Source organism: Schistocerca cancellata, chromosome 10 (genome assembly GCF_023864275.1).
Source record: "Schistocerca cancellata isolate TAMUIC-IGC-003103 chromosome 10, iqSchCanc2.1, whole genome shotgun sequence".
In the NCBI taxonomy this organism is placed as follows: domain Eukaryota; kingdom Metazoa; phylum Arthropoda; class Insecta; order Orthoptera; family Acrididae; genus Schistocerca; species Schistocerca cancellata.
Window position 1 is genome coordinate 224,726,694 of NC_064635.1, and position 12,582 is coordinate 224,739,275.

Sequence of the window (12,582 nt, forward strand, 5' to 3'; positions counted from 1 at the left end):
ATAAGAAATGGAACGCGGACGTAAGGGCGGTAGTAGAGAAGATGAGTAGTGGACTTTGGTTTATTGGGAGAAATTTAGGCAATTGTGGTTCAGCTACGAAGGATATCGCATACTACTCCTCGAGTGTTTGGGATCCGCACCAAGACGTCGAAACATTTCAGAAGCGGGCTGTTTGGTTTGTTACTGGTAGATTGGAACAACACGCAAGTATTACATAAATGCCTTGGGAACTCAAATAGCAACCCTTGAAGGGAAGGAGACGTTCTCTTCGAGGAACTGTATTGAGAAAATATAGGGAACCGGTATTTGAAACTGACTGCAGAACGATTCTACTGCCGCCAACATATACCATGTGATCGAAAGTATCCGGGCACTGGCTGAAAATGAGTTACAAGTTCGAGGCGCCCTCCACCGGTAATTCTGGAATTCAATATGGCGTTGGCCCACCCTTAGCCATGAAGATAGCTCCCACTCTCGTAGGCAACCAGAAGCTGGAAGGTATCTTGGGGAATGGCAGGCCGTTCTTCACGGAGTGCTGCACTGAGTAGAGGTATCGATGTCGGTCGGTGAGGCCTGGCACGACGTCAGCGTTCCAAAACATCCCAAAGGTGTTCTTTAGGATTCAGGTCAGGACTCTCTGCAGGCCAGTCCATTACAGGGATGTTATTGTCGTGTAACCACTCCGCCGCAGGCCGTACATTATGAACCTGTGCTCGATCGTGTTGAAAGTTGCAATCACCATCCCCGAATTGCTCTTCAACAGTGGGAAGTAAGAAGGTGCTTAAAACATCAATGTAGACCTGTACTTTGACAGGGTCACGCAAAACTAGGGTCGCAAGCCCCCTCCATGAAAAACCCGACCATACAGTAACATCACGGCCTGCGAATTTTACTGTTGGCACTACACGCGTTGGCAGATGACGTTCGTCGGGCATTGGCCATACCCACAGCCTGCCGTCGGATCGCCACATTGTGTACCGTGATTCGTCACTCCACACAACGTTTTTCCACTGTTCAATCGTCCAATGTTTACGCTCCTTATATCAAGCGAGGCGTCGTTTGGCATTTACCGGCGTTATATATGGCTTATGAGCAGCCGCTCGACCATGAAATCCAAGTTTTCTCACCTCCCGCCTAACTGTCATAGTACGTGCAGTGGATCCTGATGCAGTCTTGAATTCCTGTCTGAAGGTCTGGATAAAAGTCTGCCTATTACACATTACGACAAGCTGTTCGCGGTCTCTGTCAGTCAACATATAAGGTCGGCCTGTACGATTTTATGCTGTACGTGTCCCTTCACGTTCCCACTTCACTATCACATCGGAAAAAGTGGACCTAGGGATGTTTAGGAGTGTGCAAATGTCGCGTACATACGTATGACACAAGTGACACCCAATCACCTAACTGTGTTCGAAGTCCGTGAATTAAACGGAGCTCCCCATTCTGCTCTCTCATGATGTCTAATGACTACTGAGGTCACTGACACGGAGTACCTGGCAGCAGGTGGCAGCACAATGCACCTAATATGAGAAACGTATGTTTTTGAGGGTGTCCCGATACTTTTGATCACATAGTGTGCATTGGGAGTAAGAACCACGAAGACAAGATAAGAGAAATCAGGGCTGGTACGGATGTATATAGACAGTCGCTTTCCCTTTCTCTGTCTGTGTGTGGAGGAGGAAAGGAAAGGACTAGTAATGGCCCAGGGCCAGGGTACCCTCCGCTACGCACCGTATTTTAGCTTGAAGGGTATGTGTCTAGATTTAGATGTAGAAGGGAGCCGGAGAGTTTGGTATTTCAAGGGGCACTACAAGGAAGAATTACTCCAGAGAAAGCGGGAAAGCATCATCCGCTTTGTCACAACGCGGACGAAACTGTAATGAAAAATGAGTGGACGAAAGCTGCAAATGTCACTGTCCAGCTGAGCGGCTTGCTCAAGAATCCTGTCAGCACCAAAACAACAGGGAGGGAGCTCCACAAGCTGGAAATTACACGGCGAACGAACTCCGAAACCACTCACCAGTGGCGGAAATAACCGTTAACAGGGAAACGTGAGGCCGCATCCATGAAACCTGGACTACGGGGCAATGGAAGGAAGTCGTTTGGTCGCACGTGTCTTATTTCACACTGGCCGAGTTTATGTACCAAGAGTAAAACATGGCGGGAGTTCGATGTTGATTTGGACAGTCATGTGGTATTCCATGCCCCCCCTCCCCTTGTGATCTCTGGAACTTCGTGCTACTGTCAAGGATTGTGTGACCATTTTCGCTGATCAGGTCCACGCCATAGTGCAATATTTGTTCCACAATTTGTACAGAAAGCAGATGGCAGCTTGCACAGGATAGAGTAGCATGGAAAGCTGCATCAAACCAGTCTCTGGACTGAAGACCACAACTACAACAACAATAGTGACGCTGCGTTCCAATCCGACATGGATGAACTGTTGCATCTCCCCTGGCAACGACAGTCACGAGATCTCAATATATTTAACCTTTCCGATCTATTGTGGAGATAAGGCTGCTTGATCGCTGTCCACCTCCATGATGTTTACCTGAACCTGCCACTATTTTGCACGAAGAGTGGTACAAGATTCCCTTGGAAACCGTACCAGATCTGTGTTAATCCATTCCGAGATCACTGGAAGCTGTTTTGAATGTCATCTGTTTTCCTACACCGTATTACTCGTGGTAATGCGATGTGTTTTTGGTGCTTCCACATTTTTGTCGATCCTCTGCATTTATCATTTTGCTTGAATCCCAATCTATGAGATTAGTAAATTGTGATTAAGAATAATTTAAAACACAAAATTATTTCATGCCATAAATACAGTCGCGTGACAAGCAGATTTTTACGAAGAATGAGAAGTATTAATTTTCATGACATAGTTCCGATAGAAGAGAAGATGGCGAGAAAACTATGTGAGTCAGAACATGCATTCCTACTCCGTCTCGTATTCACGTAATCAGCACATATCTACTTCAAGTATGTTCTCAGCTGTCATTACAAGACTGAGCGCACCTGTTTCCTTTGCTTGGCTCCAGTTTGTTAGATGTATTTTAGCATGCAATCTACACGTTAAAAACAATGGCGCTGTTAATGAACTCGGCAAATAGGAGTACTGAAGTACCTTAAAGACTGAAGAGGCGTGTGAGCCAGTGGTCGTGACAAAACATTTTCACGAGAATATCTTTTCTCTCCGAATACTCAGTCAACGACTGTACACATCTTCCCATAGCACAGTTTCAGGAAGCAAAGGAAACTATCATCCTGTCGGCGCTTATCTGGCGGTGACCACAAAGCGTCGTCCCAATGCTTGTAGCAACCACTGACTCTTGAGAATTGCCTTATTCTGTATTGTGAGGATACAGCAACTGTCAGCACAGAGGCGAAGAGAAAATAGACGGGTGCCAAACACCGGTGTTTATGGAGACCATGTGAAACTTACAAATTGATATTTATTTTCAGTACAGGGTATTCCGGAAGTTACTGTGCCGTTACAACATACGTTGGAAACGACGTCCACGGGTGGCTATACAAGTCTAAAATTGATCAATTTGATTGGAAAATACTTTTTGAAGATCTGATTGTGATATGTTTCTCACAGACGTTCAATTTTTAAGTCACAAACGTTGTGTTCTGCCGACTCGTCTAATATACGGTGCCTAGGAAAGCTGGTTTCCTGGATCGCTAGAAAACAATTCACGCAAATTGTTTTGTTGTTGTGGTCTTCAGTCCAGAAACTGGTTTGATGCAGCTCTCCATGCTACTCTATCCTGTGCAAGCTTCTTCATCTCCCAGTACCTACTGAAACCTACATCCTTCTGAATCTGTTTAGTGTATTCATCTGTTGGTCTCCCTCTACAATTTTTACCCTCCACGGTGCCCTCCAATACTAAACTGGTGATCCCTTGATACCTCAGAACATGTCCTACCAACCGATCCCTTCTTCTAGTCAAGTTGTGCCACAAGCTCCTCTTCTCGCCAATTCTGTTCAATACCTCCTCATTAGTTATGTGATCTACCCATCTAATCTTCAGCATTCTTCTGTGGCACCACATTTCGAAAGCTTCTATTCTCTTCTTGTCCAAACTATTTATCGTCCACGTTTCACTTCCATACATGACCACACTCCAGACAAATACTTTCAGAAACAACTTTTGTTTCCTTCACTGCTTGCTCAATATACAGATTGAATAACATTGGGGATAGGCTACAGCCCTGTCTCACTCCCTTCCCAACCACTGCTTCCCTCTTCCCTTTCATGCCCCTCGACTCTTATAACTGCCATCTGCTTTCTGTACAAATTGTAAATAGCCTTTCCCTCCCTGTATTTTACCCCTGCCACCTTCAGAATTTGAAAAAGTATTCCAGTCAACATTGTCGAAAGCTTTCTCTAAGTCTACAAGTGCTAGAAATGCTAGATACGCAATTAACAAATGCAAATTAAAATGTCTCTTTTTCAAAAGGTTTATTCGTTATTTCTCGTCCGCAGGTCCTTACAAATGTTTCCACAAAGTTTCTTTGCCCTGCGATCAGTCGTTTTGGTTGGTGGCCCTCTCACGTAGTTAAAGTTTGTTTATAACAATCCTGTGCCATTAGCCCCTATGTGCCACTCCTGTAGGGATCGGGAGCACAAGGTTAGATTAACTAGAGCACGCACAGAGGCGTTTATTCTTTCCGGAGTCCATACGTGAACGAACCGGAACACAAGATAATGACTTACATAATGGGCCGTGCTGCCATCTGCCGCGCACTTCACAGCAGTTCGCAGACTATGGAAGTAGATGTAGCTGTAAAATATTTACATAAGGGATCTTCGAGCGAAAATGTGTACAATATGCTAATACTCTTGTATTACACTCAGCATAAGAAACATGTGCAAGTGCCAAACATTCTGAGCTGAACGTTAGTAACAAGTTCCGTGGATCATTTTGCACGTTAGATTATAATGGTGTGAACGATTCATTATACATTCACATCGTAAATGGAAATAGAAATGAGCGTTTGGCGTCGTTGGCCTGGAGGCCCCTTGCGGGGCAGGTCCGGCCGCCTTGGTGCAGGTCTCACTACATTCGACGCCACATTGGGCGACCTGCGTGCCGTATGAGTATGAAATGATGACACAACGCCCAGTCCCTGAGCGAAGAAAATCCCCGATCCAGTCGGGAATCGAACCCGCGCCCGTAGGACGGCAATCCTTCACGCCGACCACTCAGCTATCGGGGCGTACATCGTTAATTAATTTGTATATTGCAATCGGCTCGAATATTTTTGTTGACGACAGTTACGATTCTCCAGTTGAAGATGATGAAGCCGTGTAGTATATGGATAGGGTTAGCAAACATTAAGATGAGCCTTTTTTCCTTTTGCCAGTCGTACTGCGGCTCTGAAGAACTCGTTGCGAGATTGTGTTTGTCGGAAATCAGTGCCGGTGTGGTGGGGGTGGCGGGCGGGCGTCGGATGGCTCGGGCAGCTGTGGGCTGGGCTGCAGTCCACACGGAGGCGCCAAGGTGAAGGCAGCGGTGCGCATCGGCAAGTGAGTACACTCGCTGCGGCTGACCGTAGCGTAAGAAATGTAGTGGAGGGCTCCGCCGCTACCTGTAGTACGTAGCGCCGTCAGAATAATCTTCCATTCGTCGCTCAAAAGCCGTGTGGATAATCCTACAGTTAGTGTGCAACCGAGATTTTACGTGCGCTAGAATCGAGCGAAAGTCGGACAAGTGTAGATTGTCTCTTTTTCGAAATGGTTCAAATGGCTCTGAGCACTATGGGACTGAACGTCTCATGTCATCAGTCCCCTAGAACGTAGAACTACTTAAACCTGACTAACCTAAGGACATCACACACATCCATGCCCGAGACGATCGCGCGTTTCCACGCTGAAGCGCCTATAACCGGTCCGTCACACAGGCCGGCTGTCTTTTTCATTCTGTATCTGAATGTCTTCGTTAATATCTTTCTCTTCCTTTTGGAGCATCCACCAGACTTCCGTCTGTGTTCCATAAAGATGTTTCCAGGAAACACTTGCCCGCGAAAGGCAAAGGCCCCGAGTTCGAGTCTCGGTCCGGCACACGGTTTTAATGTGCCAGGAAGTTTCATATCAGCGCACACTCCGCTACAGAGTGAAAATCTCAGTCAAGATTGAAATAAATTCTTCCCAAGCGCATTACACCAAACGACAGTGCAAAGCGTTCATCGTTGTCGTCACGCCATCTTCGTCATCGAGGCACGGATCCAAGGAGGAGGGTGGTGGGGACGAAGAGAGAAGAGAGTTCTGTGGGGTCACACGGCCCCCCCCCCCCCTCCCCCGCCATAAAATTTTTCGTTGAAGCGTGTATATTCTTACAGAGGAAAGTGTTCAAACGTGGACCATCATTCGTTTCTTATTTCAAACAAAATTCTAAAAATTAAATTTTTAATGCGTGGAATATGTACTTCATAATGTCATCCACGATTAAATTTTTACTCTTATAAAATATAATTAAAAGTTATCAGAAAATTATTTTCTTAAACCTTATACTCAGCGATGTTGAGAAAAATGGTTGCCAAAATAGGGTCCCTTGTAAAAAAAAAATCCTAATAATACACTTTATTAGTAAAAAGTACTAAACCACAGAACACGTCATATAGTTTCAGAGTGTAATATAACTTCTTACCGGAGGTTTTCATTGCTGAATCCAAGAGCCCCGCTTTACGACGCCCCTGTAGCCTTGTTTTTCGGGAGCCATCCGAGGTCTGACGTCACACCAAGATAAATTACGACGGAATCGTTAGCTTACCCAAGAAACAGAGCTCAACAGTTCCCTTCCGCGCTGCAGTAAGCAACATACAGGGCGTTTCAAAAATGACCGGTATATTTGAAACGGCAATAAAAACTAAACGAGCAGCGATAGAAATACACCGTTTGTTGCAATATGCTTGGGACAACAGTACATTTTCAGGCGGACAAACTTTCGAAATTAATGTAGTTACAATTTTCAACAACAGATGGCGCTGCAAGTGATGTGAAAGATATAGAAGACAACGCAGTCTGTGGGTGCGCCATTCTGTACGTCGTCTTTCTGCTGTAAGCGTGTGCTGTTCACAACGTGCAAGTGTGCTGTAGATAACGTGGTTTATTCCTTAGAACAGAGGATTTTTCTGGTGTTGGAATTCCACCGCCTAGAACACAGTGTTGTTGCAACAAGACGAAGTTTTCAACGGAGGTTTAATGTAACCAAAGGACCGAAAAGCGATACAATAAAGGATCTGTTTGAAAAATTTCAATGGACTGGGAACGTGACGGATGAACGTGCTGGAAAGGTAGGGCAACCGCGTACGGCAACCAGAGAGGGCAACGCGCAGCTAGTGCAGCAGGTGATCCGACAGCGGCCTCGGGTTTCCGTTCGCCGTGTTGCAGCTGCGGTCCAAATGACGCCAACGTCCACGTATCGTCTCATGCGCCGGAGTTTACACCTCTATCCGTACAAAATTCAAACGCGGCAACCCCTCAGCGCCGCTACCATTGCTGCACGAGAGACATTCGCTAACGATATAGTGCACAGGATTGATGACGGCGATATGCATGTGGGCAGCATTTGGTTTACTGACGAAGCTTATTTTTACCTGGACGGCTTCGTCAATAAACAGAACTGGCGCATATGGGGAACCGAAAAGCCCCATGTTGCAGTCCCATCGTCCCTGCATCCTCAAAAAGTACTGGTCTGGGCCGCCATTTCTTCCAAAGGAATCATTGGCCCATTTTTCAGATCCGAAACAATTACTGCATCACGCTATCTGGACATTCTTCGTGAATTTGTGGCGGTACAAACTGCCTTAGACGACACTGCGAACACCTCGTGGTTTATGCAAGATGGTGTCCGGCCACATCGCACGGCCGACGTCTTTAATTTCCTGAATGAATATTTCGATGATCGTGTGATTGCTCTGGGCTATCCGAAACATACAGGAGGCGGCGTGGATTGGCCTCCCTATTCGCCAGACATGAACCCCTGTCACTTCTTTCTGTGGGGACACTTGAAAGACCAGGTGTACCGCCAGAATCCAGAAACAATTGAACAGCTGAAGCAGTACATCTCATCTGCATGTGAAGCCATTCCGCCAGACACGTTGTCAAAGGTTTCGGGTAATTTCATTCAGAAAATACGCCATATTATTGCTACGCATGGTGAATATGTGGAAAATATCGTACTATAGAGTTTCCCAGACCGCAGCACCATCTGTTGTTGAAAATTGTAACTACTGTAATTTCGAAAGTTTGTCTGCCTGAAAATGTACTGTTGTCCCAAGCATATTGCAACAAACGGTGTATTTCTATCGCTGCTCGTTTAGTTTTTATTGCCGTTTCAAATATACCGGTCATTTTTGAAACACCCTGTATCTGCCGCACGGCAGATGAACACATTGCGTAAACTGTACATTAGAAAAAAAAAAGGGGGAAGCAGGCCAAATAAACTTCCTACATACAGATATCACACAGAAATTTAACCGACACTCATTCCACACGTAAAGGAAAACTGTGCAATGCCGCACTTAACCATTCCGTCTCAAGGTCTGCTTTGATATACGCGCTCCGTAGATTAAACATGTTACCGCCAGACGAGCGAAACACTAATGATCTAAACATAGGGAAGTGCAATGTTAGACTTCAAGCTGTTTTCGTATGATACTTGAATGTCCAAATGTGTGTGAAATCTTGTGGGACTTAACTGCTAAGGTCATCAGTCCCTAAGATTACACACTACTTAACCTAAATTATCCTAAAGACAAACACACATACAACCATGCCCGAGGGAGAACTCGAACCTCCGCCGGGACCAGCCGCACAGTCCATGACTGCAGCGCCCAAGTCCGCTCTGCTAATCCCGCGCGGCTATGACAATTGAAGGCTGTACAGAATGGAAAAACGTTCGCATTCATCTGCCGAACAACGACCATCTTGCAGTTTAACGCTTCATGTATAGGACATCAGATACTATATGTCAGAACGAGTATCTTATAATTACAACAAAGGAAGCAACTAATATTAAACTCTTAACACTTCTGGTTATTAGTCCGGGAGTAAGTTACCGATTATGTCACTCCTATGATAGGAATTTGACAGTGATAGTGAGCCAATGAGAAGGAATAGGGTTACATTTCATAACCAGAAAGATTGTTTATTGCTAGGTAGTAGCAGTTATAATCATTGCTGTTCAGTTTGTAAAGTAACACTGTATTCATGTAAGTGAATGACGGTCGACAGTCTAATTAGGGAAAAGTGATCCAAGTTAAAATACCGTTAATCAAGAAAACTGACTGCTGTATATCACTCTATTTTAAACTGGAATCTGTTTTGTAAACTAGTCACAAAACCAAGTCACAATGAAGGAAGTATTGCCCACACTTTCTAACGTGGGCACCTCAGTATTGTTACAACCCGTGTTCACTCAGGTACGAGCAGCCCTTAGCGGCTCTTACTTACAACTTTTCATGACCTCGCCTTTCCGGCTTAGATATTTTTAGAATGTGACGTGTAAGTACTGCATCTCTTTCCAGTCAGTACACGCTTTAATTTATTAATATCTTATATACCTATCATGTTTTAGAACTGTTAGTTTAATTCTGAAGACGAAGCTCATAGTAGCTTCGAAACCTGTTCAATTTTGACTTAATATTTGTGACCGAGGGCTGATTTGTTCTAATATAAAGACAATTATCTTTATACATTACAAATTAATAACGGAGGAGCGCAGTGAATTTGGACAAGAAGTGGCTTTCTGTTGAAAGACAGCAACATAGAAATGACCATCACACTGTTATTCTAACTAGTATAACTATTGTTGGTTTATAATTGGAACATATTAGTCTTTTCAGTGTGCAGGACGTGAATGAAACATGAGGACCTTGAATGTATTATGATCTTACTAATTTATTGCCACTTATATTTATTAGAACACAAATGTTTCGAGACAGATTACTGCGCTTCACAAAAACCGACACTGTAAGAATTACTGAACTACTGATTCAAGTTTAAGTGGGGGCCCCGAAACTGTTACTGTCTGTTAACTGAGTACAGTGCAAACACTCTTCACCAGCCATAGTAAATATGCGAACACAATTGGATTTATTAGAATAACAGTAGTATTACAAACCTGAAAAGTACAGAATAGTTATGTAGATTTTTTAACGGTAAGGACGTAAATATTTCAAACAATCACCATTCCATTCTATTACTTCAATATTGACAAGGATGCTGTACCGTCGCCGATTTTACTCACATTGACAGGGCGTGTAAGGCACGAAAATGGTTCATGTGTCTCTGAGCACTATGGGACTCAGCTTCTAAAGTCATCAGTCCCCTAGAACTTAGAACTACTTAAACCTAAGGACATCACACACATCCATGCCCGAGGCAGGATTCGAACCTGCGACCGTAGCGGTCGCGCGGTTCCAGACTGCAGCCCCTCGAACCGCTCGGCCACCTCGGCCGGCTGTTAGGCACGACTACGACCTCATGATATGTAAACAGGAAGACGCAACTCTCAACCGTTTTCGAGAAAATCGAGTTTGAAAATTTTACGTGTATTTATGGAGTTTGTATGCTCGTTAATACTAGAGGAAGCGGCAGTCGAGAAACCGGCACTGTAGCTCAACGTGTTTATTCTTTAATAAGAAAAAAATAAAATAAAAAATGAGCGAAGTGTTCAACGATTAACTTGAAGGCGTGTCATTTTACGTCTGTCAAACCAAATGAAGGAGACAATGACGTAGGAAAAAAGAAGAGAAAATAATTTAAGTGGTTAGTTACAGAAGTGCTAGGTCCGTAGATCGAATTTTTCTTGCCTGCATTTGTCTTTCTTTTTGATTCATACAGGGTGTATCAAGAAGAATCATCCGATTTGGCACGTCTATATTTATGAACTTGAAACACGCGAGGCAATACTGATCCTACGAATTATCTCAGAAGATAGGTTAAGGAAAGGCAAACCTACTTTTCTAGCATTTGTGGACTTAGGGAAAGCCTTTCACCATGTTGACTGGAATACTGTGAAATTCTGAAGGTGGCAAGGATGAAATACAGGAAGCGAAAGGCTATTTACAATTTGTACAGAAACTAGATGGCAGTTATTAATGCTGAGGGAATTAGATTAGAAAACGAGACACTTAAAGTAGTAAATGATGCTTGATATTTGGAAAGCAAAATAACTGATGACTGTCGAAGTAGAGATGATATAAAATGTAGATTGGCTACAACAAGGAAAGTGTTTTTGAAAAAAAAAGAAATTTTTAACATCGAGTATAGATTTAAGCATCAGGAAGTCGCTTCTGAAAGCATTTGTATGCAGTATATCCATGTACGGAAGTGAAACATGGACGATAACTAGTTTAGACAAGAAGAGAATAAAAGCTTTTGAAATGTGGTGCTACAGAACAATGCTGAAAATTAGATGGGCAGATCACGTATCTAATCAAGAGGTACGGAATAAAATTGTGGAGAAGAGAAATTTGTGGCACAACATGACTAGAAGAAGGGATCGGTTCGTACGACACATTATAAGGCATCAAGGAATCACCAACTTAGTATTGGAGTGAAGCGTGGAGGGTAAAAATCGTAGAGGGAGACCAAGAGATGAATACACTAAGCATATTCAGAAGGATGTAGGCTGCAGTAGTTATTTGGAGATGAAGACGTTTGGAAAGATTAGAGTAGCATGGAGAGCTGCATCACACCAGTATCTGAACTGAAGACCACAACAACAACATGTTCTGAAACTAATAAACATGTACAATGAATTTTGTTTCTTGATGAACGGGAATCTCAAAAAGTTTTTTTTTCATTCCTTTTCAATATGCCCTCCTTGAGATGCACGGCATATGTCAGGATTCAAATTGTTCCCACACTGCAGAGAGCGTCTCTTGAGTTACAGCTTCCACTGCTGCTGTTATGGGATGCCTCAGTTCCTTCATTGTTGTTGTTAACAGAGACACATCAACAGTCTTTTATAAACTCTCACAAGAAAGAATCAGATCCGATGACGTTAGAGGCCAGTGATGTAAGGCTGAATCACTTTATCCAGTGCAACCGATCCATCGTTCAGTAATCCTTTGATCTAAAAGTTCCCGCAGTTCCAGATGCCAGGGTGGCGGGGCCCCGTCCTGCTGATAAACCAAGTCATTCGAATCAGTCTTCAACGGTGGGAAAAGAACGTTCTCACGCCTTTTCGAAATATTTAGTTCCTGTAACAATGTTCTCGACAAATAAAAATGGATCAGACACCCTTTCTCTGTCAGATACTCGGGGACGCCTTGGCGATTTCCCTTTACACAAACAACGTGTTTCTCGGAATTGTTCATGCCGTCGTCTAATGCTCTGTGCTGCAGGAGGATCCACACCATGCCTAGTACGCCAGTGACGTTGAACAGTCATTAACTGACCCGCACTGCGCGAAACTTAGGACACAAAACGCACGACATTACCACAACAGCTGAAGTGGGCGCATACTGCTGCTACCTAGCGCGAACCATGTAAAACTCGGGAGTTTGCTCTTTCCATCAGTTCGCTGTTCAGGCACATCTCAAATAACATAGCAGTTATAATTT

At 44.0% G+C, this 12,582-nt stretch overlaps 1 protein-coding gene across 1 annotated transcript in view; it reads left to right on the plus strand.

Moving 5' to 3' along the window:
* The first annotated feature begins 5,493 nt into the window (after positions 1-5,493).
* Positions 5,494-12,582, plus strand: part of LOC126106477 (mannose-binding protein C-like) — a 98,603-nt gene continuing 91,514 nt past the window's right edge. Inside the window, exon 1 of the mRNA XM_049912777.1 lies at positions 5,494-5,536. The gene's annotated coding sequence lies outside the window, so the exon portion shown is untranslated. The remainder of the gene's footprint in view (positions 5,537-12,582) is intronic.